Below are 16519 nucleotides of genomic sequence, written 5' to 3'. Positions count from 1 at the left end.
AACACTGTAATTACATTTTAAGTTTCAATATTTGCATTATAATTTTTCTAATACACAACATAAATGAATTAGGATTAAAAGTAATTTATTATCTACTTTAAAGAGGAGATAGAAGAAAGAAGCATACTAACGTATAGTTGAAAGAGCAATCACATAGTGAAAAAAGTGACTAAAATTAAGTGAAAAATATGACGCCATGTTTTTAGCAAACCTATTTATCTATTGTAACAAAAGTCATTTTAGTAGTAAATATAAAATATAAAAAAAAATAACTAGAGTCTCCACCCAAACGCCCGTCTATTCACCATGCCCTCGATTCCACGAATCTTGACGCCACCACCGGCCTGTCCGCCCAACACACTGGGCAAGCCGCAGCACCAAAGCCATCGACGCCGGCTCCACCTGGGAGGCCCTGCGCAAACCGGGACCAACGCATCATACTGAATTAACCGAAACCGAAACTGAAATAACCGAGAGTGAAATTTTCAGATAAACATTTGGTTAGCACTGTTCATTGACCGAAATTAATTTGGTTAATTTGGTAATCATCCTATATTTATTAATTGAAATGTGAGATTGGTTCCTAATTTTACTAAGATTAATTGAAATGACCGGACTAACTGAAATTAGGAAAATATCACGTATCTATATTAATCTTAGTAATTTAGAGCATAAGTTGGAAGTAAAGGCACTTCTGATTGATGCTATCTTAATAAATGATTATACTATATCTTGTTTGTTATTATTATGTGCTATTTAATTTACAAAACATATCATGAAAGAGGGGGAATTACTAAGATTTTACCATAATATGCCATCTCATCAAAATTTTACCATAATATGCTTGATTTTCACATCTTCCCAAACTGTTACATATTTCGTTGACTGCTCTGCTAGCAATGCTCTACGAGGCCGAAGCAGAAGAGTACAAAGACGGGGTGCTTCTTTGAGATAATCCATGCATGAACTGATGAAATGGTAGTAAAATTAGGAACCAAGCTCACATTTTGATATCGCCACCGACCACTCTTGCACCAAAACCAATGATCAAGAAGATCATGAAGAACCCACCGCCATCTACACCACCTAAATTTCCAAACGATACTCCAAATGAATCCCACGGATGGCCCTAGCAAAATCCACCATCCAAACTCCATCGTCTGCAAAAATAAATTGGCCCGTGTAATTCACCAGATTAGCAGTTTATATATAGGAATTAACATTAGTAGATTACCAGCTGGTTCACGCATACAAAATGAAGAGCAGTATGGACTATGGAGTACAACCAACAACTTAAGAAACTTTGATGAAAAGATCAAATATTATTCTAGGAATTAATACATCAATTTTGAAAGAAGGTAGGAACACTCTAATAAGTGACACATTCTAGTCTGTCAACCAAATATGAGGATAATTAAATTGGTAATGATAGAGTCCTAAAAAACCAGTAAATTTTTTTCGAGGTTCCAAACATACAAGGCAAACTCTAGTGAATCAAATAACCCACAGCTCTACAAACAGGAAATATATAAACTATTCTATACATCATCCCTTCCAAGGTCTCCCAAGGCCCATTTTACCTCCCACCATCTTTTTAAGGCCCACAAACCACCCCACCTTATTCAAAAGTTGGCAAAGGGTTTCCCTCATGGGTCAACCCTCTTATGGGCTTCCCCCATGTCAATTAAACCATGGAAATATACCTGCAGCATATACACGTCTTCTTGTCCATCATCCACGCCAACAAGGTGGTCCTCAAATACTCGAAGTGCCACTTCGGGGAACAACAGATTTCCTACCTCAAACATATTGTATCGGCGACCAACGTCACCATGGATGCACAGAAGGTGGCCGCCATAGGAGATTGGTCGACACCATGCTCCGCGCATGCCGTCCACAACTACGGCACAATCTCAACGCCTCTCATGGCTCTCCTGAAACGTGGGGTTTCGTTGGACGCCAGAAGCGGAACACGCCTTCGCAACCCTCAAAAAGGCCCTGTCCACAGCACCAGTACTGCAGCTACTGGACTTCACCATGCCCTTTATCATGGAATGTCATCCATCGGGATCTGGCATCGGTGCTGTACTACACCAAGGGTCTACACCGCTCGTGTTTTTCAACCACACGCTTGCACAGAGACACACGGGCCTCGCAGCTTACGAACAGGAATTCATAGGGCTTGTCCAGGCGGTTCAACATTGGCGCGCCTACCTCTAGGGCCGTACATTCCTCATCTGCACGGATCACTACAGTCTGAAATTCCTACTCGACCAACGTCTCTCCACAATTCCACATCATCGGTGGGCGGGCAAGCTCATTGGATTTGATTTCATGGTGAAACTAGCAATATATCTGTGCTAACGCTATGGTATCATAATATTTATATTCATATATTATTTAATCTCATATTAGTTAAATTATTTTTCTAAAATAGGTCTAATTGCACTTTAATTTGATTCAAGTTATAAATCAAACATACCTATGCTAATGAATGGTGATATTTGATAATGAAAATCAATTATTTGAAAGAAAATTTATGTTTCAGATATTGCACAATTTTATCTATCATAGTCATGTTCAAAAGAATTTCATGGTCATATGCGTAACATCCAATATGCTATCAAGACATATGCATATAAAAGATGTGCTAAATAGGAATCTTTTTGAAGACGTGCGTATGATTCTTTATCAAATTCGTGTAAGCCCATTGAACAACGTTCTTTTATTACAATCTAACGGAAATTCACTACAAATCACAGGCCAGGTAAATAAGTTAATTATATGAAATTCAGAAATATAATTATATATAATGATTAATCTTATAAATTTCTAAAACTCAACAAGACACAACTTTATCGCTTTAGATAATTATAGGTATATACATACACAATATATATAGCATAATTATAGTAGGTATATACATACACAGTATATATATTTATATTTTATATGAAGTTTCTAATATATAGAAAAAAATTTCTATGCACCGCAGTGGAGGATGTAGAGTCAATCTGGGTCGTTTGATTGATATAGATAGTTCTATATCGTTGGATATGTCTCGTGAGACAATGAGTCATGAGTCACACTAGTGAGATACATACGATAATCCTATATACGATTAAACGACATTGCAGTGATGTGTAGCAGCGTGCATAGCGGCGCGTATCGGCATAGCAAGAAATCACGGAGGTGGCGGCTTAAATCGTACGCTGCTCGTACGGTTTCATCATACGTACATCAATTTCCCCCACCAGTTAGTGTACTATAGGATAGGGTAGATGACTATACGAAAGGTCATAGCTTAAAGTATACATGGTTTGTACCAGCAGATAATACAACAATTTAATAAATCCATGAGTTTTCGTCATCAACCAAGTTATAGCCACAGATATATAACGTTTACAACTGTTCATGTCCATGTAAAATAAATATTGCTAGAAATGAAATTTATATAAACAAACAATTTATCTTTCTATGAGCAATTAACATGAATGATGGAATTAGCAAATAGTTTATGAAACCATAGTTATTTGAAACTCTTACAGGAGATATAAGAAGGGTGAATTTTCTCTATCTAAAGTTACTGATAGATACAAAATAACATACTTAGATTTTTTTTCCCATAGAACTTTAGAGAAAAAAAATCGATTGTACCATGAACACATGCAAACGCAATACAAATGGCAAGAGCTCCACGATTGGCCAGCAAGATTGCCGGTCGTGCACCACATCCGACAACTATTCATCGTCCTCTCAGGTGGATGCATCGGGCGTATACGAGGGCTGAGGATCAATTCCGCATGTGTGTGATCGAGATGAGGCGTAGATTTTGGCTGATAGCCTGACATGCATAGGCAGTGGGGTCCAGATGATTTTGGGTGCAGGGCTGAGGGAGGCTCTGGTTCGTTGGATTTGATGCAAATTAATGCGCAGCGTCGGATGTGTCACATGATGATGATGAGTAAAACATGTTTGTGCACTATAGGGTAGATACCGCCTGGGACACACCAACATCATGGTCGACGCTCTCTCCTGACGCGTAGAAGACGCCACGCTTTTGGCCGTCTCTAGGCCGTCCTTCTACACCTTCATAGACATCTATCGGAACACGCCTTCAACCCTGACCTTGTCGAACTCACCACAGACATAGTCGCCGAGACAGCCAGACCGCGGTGGTCACACCAGGATAGACTCATCCTACGCGACAACCGCACCTACATCACGGCGTCCTCCCCGTTCCTACCACAATTGCTCGCCCACACCCACATAGGGCATGAAGGAGTTGAATGCACGCTACATTGACTAAGGGGTAACTGCGTGCCACACGCCAAGTCTGTGTTCCAGGAGTTCGTTCGTGCCTGCCTGGTATGCCAAAAGAATAAGAGGAACACCTTCACCCAGGCGGCTTGCTACAACCTCTACCCGTACCAACACAAATTTGGGAAGATATTGCTATGGACTCCGTCGAGGGGCTACCGCGCATCCATGGGAAGTCCGTCATCCTCACCGTCGTCGATAGACTGTCCAAATACATGCACTTCATCCCCCTCGGGCACCTATATACGGCACAGGTTTTCTTCAACGAGGTTGTTCATTGCCCTACATCCCCAGCTCAATTGTCAATGATCATGACCTAGTGTTCGCCAGCACTTTTTGGTTAGAAATTTATTGCCTCTCCAGTGTGAAGCTCAACCTTAGCTTCATGGACGGAGATAGAAGAAACAATTCTTCAACACAAAACCATTTAGCAACTGCCTATTATCATTTCCCGTGAATCACCCAAAAGTGACAAGACAACAAAAAAAGGCGAGCAACACTGAAAGCAAAGCATCATTTCAACAATTGGGGCTGAACGTGAACCTATCTATCTGATATAAACAAGCCATATGGTGAAGTAGTTTTCCACAAACTCTTTTACCTCTGCACAGCTTCCGAATCAGGTGAGTGACATTTTGGCTCCAGATATACATTTATTACATCACGAAATTGGCCATCAGGGTCTTGGGTCATCCCAATATCTGTAAAACAAGGGCAGTGCATAAATGAAAATTTCTAATCCTGTCCATGACATGTTTTCGACAGAGCTAACTACTTAAATAATTTTAGCAAAAACCACAGCAGATTATATTTTTACCACAGGAACTTGCTTTGGGCCACATGTCATCCAGACATCCACCTTGTTTCCAATATCTTTCCCCCTACATTTCTTGTAGCTTTAACTCCGTTAGACAAAATCTGATGAAGAACTGAATTGTCTCCTACAGACTTAACAAGCCGGCATGTTGTTTCCTGGAACATTTAAAAGACCAGTAATGTACTCGTGCCAAAGCTACGGTGTCATAATATCGTATGAAAACTATTGTAATTCAAAAATATAGAAATTACAAAAAAAAATATCATAAATTAGAAATAGTAACAAGAAGAGTTCTAAGTGTTGTTATGACAAAAAATAGCAATGATCGTCGATTCATTATAGGATTGCGATGGTAGGAGGTGCTAATAGTTGGTATGCCCATGTATCATATCTGACATGCTAACTATCATCACATAGAACCCGCCATCGGCTTAAACATGTTCTACCAATATAAATGATAAGAGTCGGCAACAATTAGATCAACAAATTTTCTTTCTTTTTTATCAGACAACAAATTTTCTTTCGCCTTACAAACTTAAATTCCTACTAATTCAAATGGACACCATTTTTCCATTGCATAAGAAAAAAAAATTGAATCAGCCTTATTACCCATCTTTCTTTACTGGTCTAACAATCTACCACTTCATATGGAGGCGATAGATTGGCGATCTGGAGGTGAAAGGTCAAAGGAAACATCTGCGACAATGGTGAGGCCACAAAACAGTAGTTGATCAGATAACCTAAGAACATGTAAATCAAAGCATATGGGATTTATAGCTCTGATATTAGTTTTCCTATTCATGATTGACATGACACAAGAATATAGAAAATAAGTATTTTTAGAGGATAGGAAAAAATATATTTTGTTACAATGAAATGCAACCTTCGTATTTCACGCTACAAACAAATAAGCATCGTACAATTTATAGTACATTTTTTCCTAACAAAAATGAGTTTCATTTTTTCATACATCAGTAAATAGGCAGGGACGTTTGTTTTAAGTTATTGATGTTCCCCTCGAGCAGATTGCTGAAAAGCATATCTTTCTCTTGTAACAAGCCGGCTATTACCAGCAATCAATGAATTGGTAACGACTTGGAGAACATGATTGAAATGAGAGCTACATCAATGATCAACAGGCTGATTCGTATACAATTAAAATTCAAATAAGTATTGCTTAATTTGTACTAACCCTATTGATAATGGCTAGCTGCCGAGAGAAAAAAAAAAGGCAGAAATCTGGATGAGATGTAGATTATTATCAGTTGAAGAGTGAAGACAACATCAAAAGTTTGAGATGCACTTTGAAATATTTATTTTGGATGCCCAGCAACAAACTTACATGATGGTACTGTTATGTGAACTTTGAAATATGTAGAAATTTAGAACGTACTCTTTATGGAATTTACATCAGAATTCGCTAATGCTTAAATTCATTATATAAGGTAAACAAAAAATATGCCTAAATAGAAAATATACTTGTTTAGATTTATTGTTGTAGCCCTCAAGCCATCTTGATGCTCAGCATGTGACAAACACACTTACTATGGTCAGATTATCTCCTATAATTAATATGTGAAATGAGGAGCTAGCTTCAGTAAAATCAAATTATCATGAAACGAATATTAAATAACCATGTAAATGGATGTTAGCCTATTGTTGAAATATAGCTAGTGCTGAAATGGAAAATCAGAAAACTGAGAAGTGGTACCATGCAGTAAATTGCAAAACTTATATCTCCTGTTTAACAGTTCCACATCTCCTTGCCAAAATACTTTTCATTCCCTTCAAAATCCAGAAAGGGGAATTTCCTGAGAAGAAAAAAATGAAATTTCAAACCTTTCTCAGTAGTTTCTCTCTGCCGGACACATTCAACATCTTTTTCTAGTTCAGCATTGAGGGCCTTTAGATTATTCAAAGTCTGCTCCTTTTGCTTTACAGCCTATTATACAACATAAACCCATAGTAAACTGATACCTTAGAGCTAACATCTAAACGAGATCTGTAAAGAAATGATAATAGCTTTCATGATAAGCACAAAGTGAATAGTGAATGATTCAGCATTACCACTTCAAGATTCTTCAATTCCTTGCTCCTGTCTATAACCAGACTATGCTAAACAGGTAAATTAGGATCACCAACAGCCTTTTCAATTTCTTCTGTAGTTAAATAGGTGTCAACTTAGCAAATCCACAAGCCTGTCCTGTGACAGGAACTGAATAGAATGGAGCACAAAGCAACAGAAATCAGGAATATATTCATGATAAGCGGATATGCAAATGGCTCCTATGGGTTAACATATCATGGCGTGAAAAGGAAAATGGTAAAGGAACATAATGCAGGGGAAGCTAACATGGACTGAAGGTGCACCTGGGTTAAGTTGTTGACTTGAATATTGAATTTCTTGATGAGATCAATGACATCTTTTTTGAGGACTGTGGTGTCTGATGGAAATAAATACTAGTGATGCAGGGATCGGCTGCAAAAATAATCGCCCCTAACCAGAAAAAGGTACATGCAAAACCATTCAGTGTAAAATAATCGCCAAAGAAACCATACAGTGTAAAAGGTGTTAGATTGTTTCATACTCTCAGCTGCATAGGATACATGCGATGCACTATTTCCATCAGTTCTAGACAAAATCATCACAAAATCTAATGGCAGATGTATGTGGAATGCAGTTTCAAGTAAAATGACCTTTTAAGGAGATTTAATACACACTACACAGTTGAAATAATCAATCCAATGGATATTCAATATATATTTATATAGCAAAGAAAAGTCAACATCATGCTAGTAAACAGGAGTTGAATCTCATTGCATTAACAAGCCACTGTGCACTGATGTTCTTCCTCAGATGTCTTGTTCAAACATTCATTTTATTGGAAAGGGATTTTAAGCCTATGGGCATGTGCCTTTGTTTCTTGTATGCAATACAATATGCCAATATTTCTCTATGGGTAGGTCATATTTGACTCTGATCAGTGATCACATCTAAGTTCTGAACATATATGTTCTCTCTGAATTATTATGAACAATTCTGAACGTGTTCATTTCTCTGAAGCATGAACAGTTATGATTTTACTTGTTCGAAGTGTTACCTGCACTTTGCGAGTTTGCATAGGAAAGCTAACGAGAAGCTCTGCCCACTGCAACTCAATTCTGCCTTCCCTAAGTATAGCATGTAGTTGCTGTAAACTACAATGAGGAAGACAGATATCCCTGGGTGATAGAGTGAGTTCAACTCGGCAACATACAACAGCCAACCTAAGAAAACTTGTTGCAAGCCACCATCTTGAGCAATCCTAACGTAGTCTTCTCTTTCTCTAATTCCTGCCAATAATAAAAAAAATAGTTGAATATGTAATTCCTGCCAATAATAAAAAAGATAGTTCAATGGGTAAAAATAAGGAGAAAATATTCTATAGTGTTAGGGATAATTGAGGCACATCGAGAAGCAGATTTAACGTGGAAAGCCCTGGCGAGAAAAACCACGGGCGCCAACCGGCAATAACCACTATGAGATGTGATTACAGTGAAAGAAATACATTGGGCCATCGCACCCTTTCTGTGTAGCTTACAAGAGATATATATCTATATATATATAAAGGGAAATCAAAGAGTCCTAATAGGGAAATAATTATAGAATCCTATTAGAATATTAATCCTACTCCTACTCCAAGTAGGAGACGACTAGGAGAAACCTATTAGGAAACTAATAATATAATCCAAATACATTATAGATAATAATTTGGATCATATCTCTAACAATCCTCACCTTGAGACGAATTCTCTTGTAGCATAAAAATCATAAATCACCAGAAACCTCATGTAGATAAAATTACCTTGCGGCAAATAGTCTTTTGGACTATACTGAGCACGAACCAAACTTGAGGACCACGAGAATCTCGCTTGTTTTGAATAGGAGCAGTGAGCCATACTTCAAACTCGCAATGTGAATAAAACAAACTACATTTTTCAAAACAAAACTTTGGAACTCGACGAATTTGGTTACTTTTTTCCAAAAAGACAGATAAACACATCGTTTAAGACTTTCAAAGTAGACGAGATTCTCCGCATCAGTTGAATGGCTAAGACGCAACGGAATCGCTACGCTACGTTTCTTTCTATATGATAATATGCACCGAGGGGAGGAGATGCCTTAAAATTGGTTTCTTCTTTTCGAGAGTTCACATGCCAATGTTGAGATGCTAAAAGAGTTACAGGTTTTGAATCAAGCAACAGGAGAAGTCAATCCATAACAGTTGATCGTATTTGCTCCCTTCGAGATATGCGATGCCTTGGGAATGCCAGAGTTGACAGGTGCAACAGTCCGACCTCAGGGAGGAGAAAAAACCATTCTAGCACGAAGATAGGCTACACTCAAAAAGCGTAGGCCCTAGGTGAAAAACATGGTACGAAAACGGTTACATTAATGGAGTCAGATCCCGATCAGAGCGGTCTCATCGAAATAAACATATCCAAGAAGGCAAGCACACGACTGGATATAAAAAGTGGGGCTCGAAGCTGCCATCTCCAACTAGTTCGTTGAATTCTTTAATCGACAAGTGTGGCGGAAAGTAGGTAATCGCATTCCGAAGCAAGGAGTTAGGATCGACAAAGCACCATTTCCTCCGCTATGTCTCGCTCTTCTATCAAGTGAAGAGCTCGCTGTAGCTGAACTGGAAGGCTACCAAAGGGCGCTAACCCTGTCTTTCCCAAAAACCCGTTGGTATAAATTGGTAGAACCCAACAGAGATGCGAACCAAAATGAAGTACTTTTAATCTCCTGATAAATCTCATGAAAAATTGGTCATGTGCTCATAGCAGTTCCTCTGTGCTCATAGCAGTTCCTCTGAAACCACGTGATCAAAACAAGAGCATTGAATAATACTTCAAAACTCGCCGTAGGATAAAATCCTAAAGTTGCTAGCATAATTGGTAAAACCTAACAGAAACGTGAAACAAAGTATCGAAATCTCCTAATAGATTTGATCAAAGTGATAAAGGGGAATTGCCAAAATCTGCTCAGTGAATTGTTTTTCCGTTCCAAACACCAGCTTGTAGAAGAAAAACTTCCATCCAAACCTGTCATACTGAAATTGATCTTGCATTCAAACTTCTCAATGTCAAATTATTTGGTGAAAGACTTCGAGAAAAATTACAGAGCAAAAATGATAGATCGAAGAAAAAAATTCTTGGTGTAGTCGTCGTGTGGACGTAGCAAAATATCTCCAAAATTTTTGAAGACTAGATAAGTCCGCGTATGATGTCACGGGTGCACATAGCAAATTCCGCTGAAAATTCCAGTTGAACAGGAAAAAGCTTGCTGCTCCAGAACCGTGCGGCAGATCACGTCTGCACTGCTGCCTCTTCTTTGCTGCTATGCCTTTGATTGCTGGCTTGCTGCTATTGGAGCATGCAGACATACTTCGGCAGTTGACAAAGACAGGACGCAGGCGGATGACGGGGACGAGCACGAGGACGTCGGATGCCGACCGAACAAATGTGATCTGTATGAAGACGAACGCCACCGCCGGAGTAGATTAGATATTCCAACCGATAGCTCTGATATCACTTGTTAGGGATAATTGAGGCACATCAAGAAATAGATTTAACGTGGAAAACCCTTCTGAGAAAAACCACGGGCGTCAACTGGCAATAACCACTATGAGATGTGATTACAGTACAAGGGGAATACACCGAGCCGTCGCACCCTTCCCGTGTAGCTTACAAGAGATATACATAAGGGAGAATCAAAGAGTCTTAATAGGGAAAGGATTGCAGAATCCTTAGGATATTAATCCTATTCCTACTACAAGTAGGACACGACTAGGACAAATCTACTAGGAAACTAATAATATAATCCAAATACATTATAGATAATAATTCGGATCATATCTCTAACATATAGCACATAAAATAGAATAAATAGTTGAGACAGTGGTCAAAGCATAAGTGGATAATTAAGCATAAAAGCACAAGCCAAGAAGTTGAAAGGGTACTCTTTTTCTGACAACCTATAGCTATTAAGCATATAAGCATGAGAATCTTTACCTAAATTTCATTCTGAATGTTTCTGATGACACGAGCTACCGGAGCGGAGGCGGGGACGCGTCGGTCGGGACGGCGGAGTCAGGAGCGGAGGCGGCGTCGGTCTTGGGCAGCGGTGGGGGCGCGTCGGTGGGGCGGCGAAGTTAGGAGCGGAGGTGGAGTCGGTCATGCACGGCGAGTTATTTGCTATTATGGTAAAATAGTATCCTGGTCATGGGTTTCGCCAAAATGGTATTTCTAAAAGAGGGGTTTCGCCAAAATGATATTTTGACCGGTTTTACCTCATTTTCTATTGTTTTATCACAAACTGGACATGTAAAAGGATAAATATACCCCTGGTGCCTATTTTATGACATAACATTGATTTAAAACAACTTTTACAACAAACCTTTGATTGGAAAAATATCATCTCACGGCATAAGTATTAAAAATCACATCTCACGCAACAAGCAATATTTTTTGCCAAAAAAAAATCCCAAATGCCAAAAACTGATAATGAACATCAAATCCTAATCCTTGCATCATAACAGCGCCACAAAATATTGTTTTTAGTATTTGGGGTCTTTTTTTTGCAAAAAATATTGCTTGTTGCCTGAGATGTGATTTTTATTACTTGTGTCGTGAGATAATATTTTTGCAATCAAAGGTTTGCTGTAAATGTTGTTTTAAATACATGTTATGTTATAAAATAGGCGCCAGGGGATATTTGTCCTTTTACATGTCTAGTTTGTGATAAAACAATAGAAAATGAGCTAAAACCGGTCAAAATACCATTTTGGCGAAGCCCCTCTTTTAAGAGTACCATTTTGACGAAGCTCATGACGGGGATACTATTTTAACGAAGCCCACTCTATTGGGTACCATAATAGCAAATACCTTGTGGGCGGCAGCAGAGGCTTCTCTGTGTAGAGAAAAAAACACATGTACTAAAGGTACTGTCTCGCTCTCGCTACTGCTTGTGATGTCCAAAATACACCGTAAACCTTTTATGATCTAACCATTTAGCTCCCAAGGAATACAAAAAAAATCTAAGCCCGTATGAAGGCGGCAACTATTTCATAGAAATATATAAACATCTGAAGAAGCACCTGAAATTTCCGTGGATACATTTACTTTGCCAGAAAGGCACTTGGATGTAGCACTATGTTTGTACATAACAACTTAACAAGTACATACTTTAGGAAACATTCATATAGCTAAGCTAATCAAAAGAAGAATAAAACAGAAGCGCTTGATTGAATACCTATGCGTCGCCCCTTTTACCAAATCCTAGTAGCTCCTACCATGGTCTGGCCCTGCATGTATTAAATATTTAAGCAGACTCTGCACAAACAAAATCCATTAAAAAATATTAACTGCTGATGGCTTTCTCAAAAGAGAAACAAAAATATTTTCTGTCCACTAACTGAAATCCTAAATTGCACACAACACGTCTGTCAATTTACTTGGTTCTTTGGGCTATACTGTGTTGACCAAGTAATGAAGTTCAAAACAAATGTATTTATGCTATTCACTTAAATGCCTTCTATGTATACAAATTTGATAACTAAAAAAACCTTTTGCACCACAAATATATAGTTTTCACTATTGAACCAACCATTGATCTTATCATTTCAGTCATGATCCAGTTGCTAAGAACTTTCAATAGATGATAAAAGAACATGACACAACAATTTTGGCATCATGGAACGGTTCAAGAATGCATGAAACACTACCTAAAGATACAGGTAGAATGAAACAAACAAATCCATAGGAAATGAGGGAGCAACAGTATTAAATATAATAAATAATTTAGAAGTCAGCAATTATGTGCTAACAGAGGGAATAAATGATTATACGTCAGAAGTAAAACATCAGTGACTCGGTAATTACTTTTGCGTTATAGGTCAGAAGTAAAATAGCAGTTCAGTGAGTCTATAACACATTTCAACAAAGAGAATCTACTGTGGAGCAAGAATATTATCATATCCTAGGTTAAGCATGAAAAGAACTCATTAGGTATCCTAATTTCTATCAGCACAATGCTTAGACAGGCACACAAACAGAGACAAGGAACCATGGGCAGAGTACCTTCTCAACATTGTTCAGGCATAACTCAGTTAGGTATCCTCCACATTGTTCCAAAAACTGAGACATAGCTTCATCACTGCAATTACAATCGAGATGATTACAGCTCAGAAATAACTTCACACGAACACATTACACAAAAAATCGAACATATATGGACTGAAGGGACCTGCGTGGATGACGGAAGGCGACGGCTAACATGGGCCGAGGCGGAGGCATAGGCGGCGTCCGGCGTGGGCGACGGAGGCGGCAGACTGCGTGGGGGACGGAGGAGGCAGTCGAGGCGGCTACGACGGAGGCGGGGGCGCATCGTCGGGGGCGGCGCAGTGGAGGTGGGGAGTGCAATCTGCGCGCGGTGGAGGGGCAAGGCGATGTCTGTGGGTGATGGGCGAGGCATCTGCGGGCGTGGGAGGTGAGGGCGGCTCATGTTGATTTCAGCCGTTGATCTGAAGATAGACCGAGATGGGCCGTTGGATCTGAGAGGTGAGGATGTAGAAGTAAGGACCTTACTTGGTGCACTATAGGGTAGATAACCATTTCAAATATAATGATAAACTGCTTACATCCTAAAAAATAGATGAAATAACGAAAATGAAGACCTTTTGGTACTTACTAGGACAAAACCGTTAACTCCATTAGAATTGTCACTGCCAAAGATCACTGCAAGTGATATCTGGAATGATTGGCAAGTTGGGAGGAAGTAAGGGAAAATCTGATAAAACATTTATGCATTATTGTACTAAAAACTCCTGAGAAGCTAGAGCTCATACAAACGAAAGAGGCATTCAATTAGATGTTGGTGGGAGATGTAATCCTGTTATTGTAATTACATACCCCTAGGACTATGAAAAACATATTATCATACAAGTCATCTTCAATTGGATGCAACTTCCAGTGAGAGACAAAGCTTAACACTAATGCCTGATCATCAGTACAAAAAACATTTAAGAGTCTGCTGAGATATTCTTCGTTTCTTGTGATATCAGAGTAAAGAAATGACTAATGAGTGTTGCTCTCTTGCATGTTCTTGTACAAAATCGGCAAATTGCAGCCACTTGCCATTGTTCTAACCGCAACACAGTCTACTCTTAAAAGAACATCTGACACTTCCTCTTATATGTCTTTTCGGGGGGGGGGGGGGGGGGGGGGTTCATGGGGATTAAGAAGAGAGGTTAAATTAAATGGAGGATGTTTCTGATTGGTTGAGATGAAGTAGGTGGAGAAATTAAATAAGAAATGGTTGTGATTGGTTTAGATAAGGGAGTAGCAAGGGAAATAGGCTAGTAAGATTCTTTTTATTATTTGTGTTACATCACATTAGATGAAAAAGTCAAAACATTGGTTTAGAACAGCTGCCATAGATTCAACTCAGGCAGGATAAATTGTTGGAACTTACCAGTGAGTTCCTACCAAATCCAAGTGTTTTCTCTGTCTTCCATTTCATAGCAAATGACATAGTCATATAACATATAGTAAATAGTGTTGTTACCGTCCATTCATAATCATAAATTTCAATATAACTTCTCCGTGATACTTAATCATAAGAAATCAGAGCAGTCGGTGTTAGAGAGTGTTGGGCACAAATCATACAGAGTAATTGATGACACTTACAGAATTCCAAGCCTTCCTGTCCCAGAAGCAAGGAAGAGGTGCTCGTGGAAGAGATCATATCGACTAAGTGATACATTTAATCCCACTGATGGTCCTTGCACCACAATCAATTTGAACAAAAACGCCAAGTATCCATTGATGCCCTGTTGACAACACAAAGATGTGATCTGAACAATGTCAACCGAAAAGTAAAGGATTTCATATCTTTCATGTACATCTAGAGTAAAAATCTGCACCTTGTGAGCAAAGCGCCTCCCATATGGTGTTCTTGTGAGCTGGCATTTGTTCTTCTTTGCCTCCTCAATATCAGGCACCCAACAAATTTCCACAGTAGAAGTTTCATCACCCTCACCCATAAACCATAAATAACTTATGGTATTTTCATCTGTAAATAACAATAAATCATAAACCACACCCATTCAGCAAAAAAAATCAGCTAGCGATGTTACCAATGTTATTTACAGTATTAAAATTACTGGATTGTATTGTTAAACTGTATATGATAAATATTACTGTTCAGACAAGTATTATTGAATGTGATATATTTTCTATTACATGCTTTGCGCGTGCACGATTACTAGATGTAAATAATAGGTCACATTTGCCATATGATACGCCTAAGAACATAAGACAATGCGTTCCAGTTTCAGCATTTCACCCTACCAGTCAGTCAGCAATTATGTTGAAACGTAAGTATCCCATCCCATAATACAGGCCTATTTTTCCAATTTTTTCAATACAGTAGTAGTAGCAAATGTGAAGCAGGAGATAGCAGCATTGGTTACCAAGAAGTTGTCATAGACGAAGGCCCTGGGTTCCCAGGAGATGACCTCCGTCCACCGCTCCTCGCACTCCAAGACCCTCGCTGCAGCAAACAAGACAAACGGTGAGGGCGGGATGGAAGCAAATCTGGCAAGACGGCAAGGGCGAGAATGAGGCATGGAGGAGGGGGAAACCTGAGGTCGCGACGGGCGCGGGTGCGTGCGGGGCGGGGATCGGCGTCTCCCCCTGCGTCGGCGATGGTGGCGTTGGGGACGAAGACGCCGAAGGCGATGAGCGCGAGGAGGAAGGCGGAGGCGAGGAGCAGGAAGCGGCACCAAGAAAGAAAGCACACAAAGAACGAACGGGCCCGACTCTTGCCGATCCCACGGCCGCCTCGCCGCCGCCTGGGGTCCTCACCTCCCCTCGGTTATCCTCCGTCACTACCGCTGTCGTACTGACCTAGCGAACGCCGACCCCTAGCCATCGCCCCGCGCGGAGCTCTGCGCTCCCCCGCAGCCACCGCGCCCCGCGCTCCCCCGCGGCCGCCCCGAGCAGATGAAGACGGCCGGTACGGTGGTGAATCGCGATGGGAAAACGGCGGCGGCCGGCGCGGCGCGCAGCTTGAGGCGCTAGGACGATTCCGCGGCGCGATTTCCAGAGTTTCGGCGAGGGAGTGGAGTGCGCGGCGGCGGCGTGGCGTCGTCTGGCAAGAGACTGAATTAACAGGGCGGTAATATGACTGTTTGTTCCTCGACACAAGCAACTCGGGACTTCCGTTTTTCTCAAACGGGCCCGTATATGTCTCCTGTGGACAGTAAGCTCAGGCCTACGTACGGCCCGGCCCAAAGAGGCATGCCTGGGTCGAATCCATCTTTGGCCGCGTTTGCT

General features: G+C 40.1%; 1 long non-coding RNA gene across 5 annotated transcripts; it reads right to left on the bottom strand.

Annotated features, from left to right (window-relative positions):
* Nucleotides 1–249: 249 nt before the first annotated feature.
* Nucleotides 250–16158, bottom strand: LOC107305479. Of its 5 annotated transcripts, XR_001551695.2 has the most exons (17): nucleotides 15826–16158; nucleotides 15655–15734; nucleotides 15106–15254; nucleotides 14870–15012; nucleotides 13872–13931; nucleotides 13428–13734; nucleotides 13262–13337; nucleotides 12435–12514; nucleotides 11195–12092; nucleotides 8239–8470; nucleotides 7508–7634; nucleotides 7205–7352; nucleotides 6849–6948; nucleotides 5138–5292; nucleotides 4922–5021; nucleotides 1005–1160; nucleotides 250–412 (listed from the first exon to the last, which is right to left on the bottom strand). It is a non-coding gene; the product is annotated as an uncharacterized LOC107305479 (long non-coding RNA). The 5 variants fall into 5 exon arrangements; XR_005812259.1 differs by lacking the exons at nucleotides 250–412; nucleotides 1005–1160 and adding an exon at nucleotides 5747–5833 and having other exon boundaries at nucleotides 4767–5021; XR_005812261.1 differs by lacking the exons at nucleotides 250–412; nucleotides 1005–1160; nucleotides 6849–6948 and adding an exon at nucleotides 6977–7079 and having other exon boundaries at nucleotides 4767–5021.
* Between the last annotated feature and the right edge of the window lie 361 nt (nucleotides 16159–16519).

This window comes from Oryza brachyantha, chromosome 7 (genome assembly GCF_000231095.2).
Source record: "Oryza brachyantha chromosome 7, ObraRS2, whole genome shotgun sequence".
Lineage (NCBI taxonomy): Eukaryota > Viridiplantae > Streptophyta > Magnoliopsida > Poales > Poaceae > Oryza > Oryza brachyantha.
This window is presented reverse-complemented; position numbering and strand designations above follow the sequence as displayed.